Here is a 5,161-nt window from a genome sequence, read left to right on the forward strand (position 1 = left end):
GAATTCCCCTAATCCCGGGGTTATACCGAATCCTTTGGGTGAATGGCTCCATATAGAGCGCAAACAGTAGGAATGACAAGGGACATCTGTGGCGAGTGCCCCATCTGATGGGGGAAACGTGGAGATGTTCTGCCGTTTACACAAACCGAAGCACACAGGCTGCCATAGCTGCTTAGAACCCAAGCAAAAAACAACTCTCCCAACCCAAAGACTTTAAGGACAGCAGACCGATAGGGCCAGTGGACGCAGTAAAATTTTTCTGCATCCCTAAAAAGCTTAGCATCTATGCTATACGTCTATATGACCCGCACTGTCTTCTATCCTTTTCTAGATTGGGTATAACCACAACAGATGCCTCTGTCATGGAAGGAGGGAGCGTCGACAGGTTAGAGATTGAATTAAACAGTTGAGAGGAATGTCGCTAACGTGGTGCATAATGTTTTATAAAAAGATGCTGTGTATCTGTGATGGCCTGGGGATTTGTAGGGTTTCAATCTGGCTATCGCGGAGATTACCTCATCTAATCTAATGGGTACATCGAGGGTCGTTGCTTGATCATCAGTTAGGCGAGTAACCCTCGCCCCTTTCAAATACGACTCGATTCCATGAGAAGGACGGTTTTGAGCGGCGTAATGCTTACTGTAGAACGTTGTAGAGCAAGATACTATCACTCTGTCTCCCTTGATCGTAGCTCCCTCGTCAGATAAGAGCATCTCAACGGTGTTAGCTTGACGCTGACCCTTGAGTTTGTTAGCGAGCTTTCTTCCACATTTATTGCTACCAGGGCAGATGGCGGGCTTAAGTCGGAGTATAGAATACTCTGCGTTTTTCAAACCCAACCCAGCTAACTCTTTCATGGCAGTTTCCAATTGTCGCCAGCCTCTAGGGGCACCTGTGCGGCGGTGTATTTGTTCCTTCCTCAACTTATCTGCCACCAAGTAAGCCAGGAACTCTCCCCTTATCACTGCCTTTAGGTCATCCCAGATTGTAGATATGGGTGTCTTAGCATTATCGTTAATTTCTAGGTAATTTCTAATTTCCTTATCTATCTGTGAGATGACTACTGGCCAACGAAGCAGAGACTCTCTCAGCCGCCACAAGTGGGAAACCCGGACCCCTACTGGAATATCTAAGTCAGTTCAGACCACCGAGTGATCGGAAAGAGAACGGGGCTCTATCTCTATAGACTTAGTTGTGATTTCGACTTCCCGAGAACCTAAAAAGTGGTCAAGCAACGCACAGAACTTGTAGGCATGTGAGTAAAAGGTATATCCCCTAGTTGTGAGATGAGATGTGCCGTAGGTCCTTTAAACCCATCTCTTGTAGCCATCGGGTCCCCCCTGATCCAAGTCCCTTCGCTGTCCCATGTCTGTGTTGACGTATCAAGGTCATTGTGGAATACTACATTGAGTTCCCCGCCCATGACCACCCAACGTTCCGGAGTCGACATAATTTCCGCTGCTGATCCCCTTAGAAATTGTTTCTGGGCATCATTTGCTGGCACCCCCTAACAAACCCCAACACTTAACGGAATAACATCAAAGTCCCTGGACTGGGAGAAAGGCAAGAGTCCAATCCCTTACCAGCGGTGATTTCCTTTACCAGGGTAGTGGGCAACCTTGAAAAATCAGTCTACCGCCCCCTCCCTGCACCCCCACAAACCCAAAGCTTCTTCATTATTTCTTGGGAGGGCTCATTGGATGTAGTACCCACCATCAGTGTATCCAGAAATGCCTTCCTCTCTGAGGCCATTGTGGCCGAATCGGACCTGTAAATCTGCGTTCAGTTGGGACCTGCTGCCATCACTGACGGTCCCCCATCTTGCGGGTGTGAGGTTGTAATGCTGTCTGGTCCTCATCTTGTGGCTCTATATGTAGCACGTCGCGTGCTTCCTTTGCGAGCATATTTGGTAGAGTCGATCTTGCCAACAGAAAATTAGCCTGAAGGGGTGGCCCTAAGAGTAGATGATATTCTTGTCTCTTAAATGGTTCATGACGGGGTGGAATTCCCACAGTTTCTGCAGGGTCGAGACTGCCAGGTCCTGGTATAGGTGGAGTGTGTGCCCTCAAAAGACCACCGGAGCTGAGGAACAAGCCATCCTTCAAATCTTTTCTTTGAGAGGGAAACTGTTGAGACAGGTTGAAATGTCCAAAGAGTGGGGAACTTCCGAAGACCATCTGCCTACTCTGTGTGCTTTCTAAGTGAATATCCACCGCTGGAGTATCCCCTAGAATTTGTGCCAAAAGGTTCTGGGCAAAAGCTTCAATGTCTCTTCCGTCTGCGTCCTAGGGGGGCCCCCGAATGCTAATATTGTTCCGCCTAGAGTGGTTTTCAAGGTCTTCTGCGTGAGCCTGAAGATCCAGATGCTGCTCTGAGAGGTGAATAATCTCTTATTACATCTGCTCTATTTCCTCATCATTTGGGGACTCTCGACATTTCAGTCAGTCCACTCTATCTCCAATATCAGTTGCGTCCTTCCGGACTAATTGATGAGGGATCTTTCTTCACTGACATGAGGTCTTCTATCAAGGTGGAAAACAAGACTTCCAAGTAACCATAGCCTCTGTGTCTTCCGATGGTGATGCAGCGGGGCTTATAGGCCCTTTACTATCCCCTTCAGGGAGGCGTCAGCATATCTTTAATTGAACTCCCCTCTCTTTGTTCTTCCAGACACCATTGTACTAGGCTTCGGGTGTACTAAGAGCGTGGAAGGTGGTGGCCTTGCGGGGGTCGCTGCTGTCATCTTTGCCGAGTCACTAATGTGCTATGTGGGTCCTCGTGCCTTTCAGGTGCAGGTGCCTGGCCCCTAGGGAATCTAGTGAATGCTTTCTTTGGTTCAGCATCTCCAAATAGGTATAGAAAACAGCTTGATGAGTCCAGGACAATAATTAGCTGCCGCTTATTGGGGAAGTCTCTAGGCCCAACGAGGCCCTGGAGATTGCTGAGTTGCAAGAGAGGTCCCACCAAGGCCTCTAGTTTAAGTTAAAGTGTTACAGGAGGGAAGCCTCGCAGTTACGGAGTAGAGCCCCCCTTAGCACACTATGCTTCTTCAGCCGGGTCCACTCTCTCCCGGTGCCACGGGCGAAATGCTAGTCCCTGACAACCCAATCAACTCCGGGCCTGCATCAAAATTGAGGAGATTATATGCCAAACGATCCAGCCAATTAAAACCAGGCGCTCCAGAGAGGCATCTCCCAGTATAGTAATTTCTCTCTACCTCTCAGCCTGAAATATGAGCCCGGCCTGCCCTGCCCTCCATGGTCGCGAAACTCTGGGGTTGCAGAGCCTCTAGGGCTGTGAAGCCGAAGTGGATGAACGAGCCCTGTCTCAGCGCGTGTTGCCGGAGAAACTTCTCCCGGTCTCTGTACCCCCGCTGCCCCAACACCGCGAGTGGTGCTTAAATCAACAGCTGACTGGTGCAGGGATCCCGGGCTTCCTCCACCTCGAGCCACCGTCACAGACACTACACTAGGCTCATCGCTGACACGCAGTTCCATACATCCCCCAAATGTATGCAAACATATCTAGCAGTAGATGGGGCTGGGCACCGCTGGGCCCTCGGGCCTATGAAAACCTGGGTAGCCCAAACAATCAGAGAGGCCCTCACAGCCAGAGACCCTCTCCATTATGCAGGGTACTGGGTGGAAGCCGTTTCCTCTGACAGCAGCCGCTGTGCGTGTGGTGCTCTATGTAGTAACTCACAGGGATCTGGAGCTTCCTTAATTTTGAGCCGCTGCCACCATTAGTAGATTCGGCTCATCACCGACACCCAGCCCTGGGGTGCCTCTTTGATCTGTGCAACTCAGTAGGCAGTGGATAGGGCCTGGCGCTGATGGTGCCTTCGTGCTACTGAGGACCCCGGGAGCCCAAACAACCAGGTAGGCCCTCTCTCTTCACAGGGTGGCGGGCGGCATCCTCTCCAACGATAGCTGCTCCGCGACCCCCTTGCTGCCACTCGCTCCCTCAGCCTTTTCAATCTAGCGTGGCTTCGGAGCCCCTCCTCCGCCGGCTGCCTCGCTGGCCGACTGGTGCGGATGGCCTATGCCGGTAACTGCAGGAACGAGGAGCCGCCTATCACCGTGGCAGGGCAAGGGTCCCGGTCGCCCCGCTCAATGATACCCCTAATGGAGGCTCTTAGCTGCTGTGTGGGGGTTCACGGTGAGGCCGAGGGCACTGGGGCAAGAGGGACAGAAAACACGTTTCACACCTCGGCCATGTTGGCCAAGCCCCCACAGGGATTGTTTTTGAGCAAACCATGCTCCTCCTCTCTGGTTTAAGGCACGTCCTGGCACTTGATCCAATTTATTTTACTCCTGATATTGTCCTACCCTCTTTTTTTTAATCTTAGAAGACTTTAACATTAGGTTAGATGACATTTCAGATGCTTTTTCTAAAGACTTTATTGATTCGATGAAGGTGGTTTGTTTGACACAACTGGTCACTGGGCACACTCACAAGGACAGTCATACTATTCACCATATTTTTGTCTCTAATAACTTGATTACTAACAGCAAAATACTTTTCCCAGATATGAACTTTCTCATCCTTTTGTGTCTTCGAATTTGTGATTCTTCACAGTCCACACCCCCTGCCACCAAAACTTTGTGGCACATCCTTGGGCGAAACTGTCAACTGTAACTTTGTTGTGCACACTTTCTACTACCTTTCCTAGGCCAAATAATTATCTAGTTGAAGTTGACAATGTTTTTTCAGCCTCCGCAGGGACACATTAGTGCCTGAGTCTGCACCTTTTTCTATCATCTGAGTGTCCTGTGGAGGAAACTGCAGTTTTATGTCTAAATTGGATTAAGCAGGCCTTGGACTTTTGTATTCTGGTTAAGAAAATGAATCCTCATCAATGTCTTTCTGCACCATGTTACAATGACTACCTCAGATTAGCTAAACTTGAGTGCAAAGCTATTGAAAAGTGCTTGTGAGCGGATTGGTGTCACTACAACGCGGTTTTTTACAACGCATTCCGTTACATCGGAATTTTTACAACGCAGGATCCATTACATCGGATGCCATTACAACGCATGGCATTACATAGCATATGCTATTACAACGCATGGCATTACATCGTAAGTATAGGTAAGTATATCTTTTTAAAAAAAATGTAATTAAGTTAATTTAATTAATTTAATTTAATTTAATTAATTTA

The sequence above is a fragment of the Lissotriton helveticus genome, chromosome 4_1, assembly GCF_964261635.1.
Source record: "Lissotriton helveticus chromosome 4_1, aLisHel1.1, whole genome shotgun sequence".
NCBI classification, from domain to species: domain Eukaryota; kingdom Metazoa; phylum Chordata; class Amphibia; order Caudata; family Salamandridae; genus Lissotriton; species Lissotriton helveticus.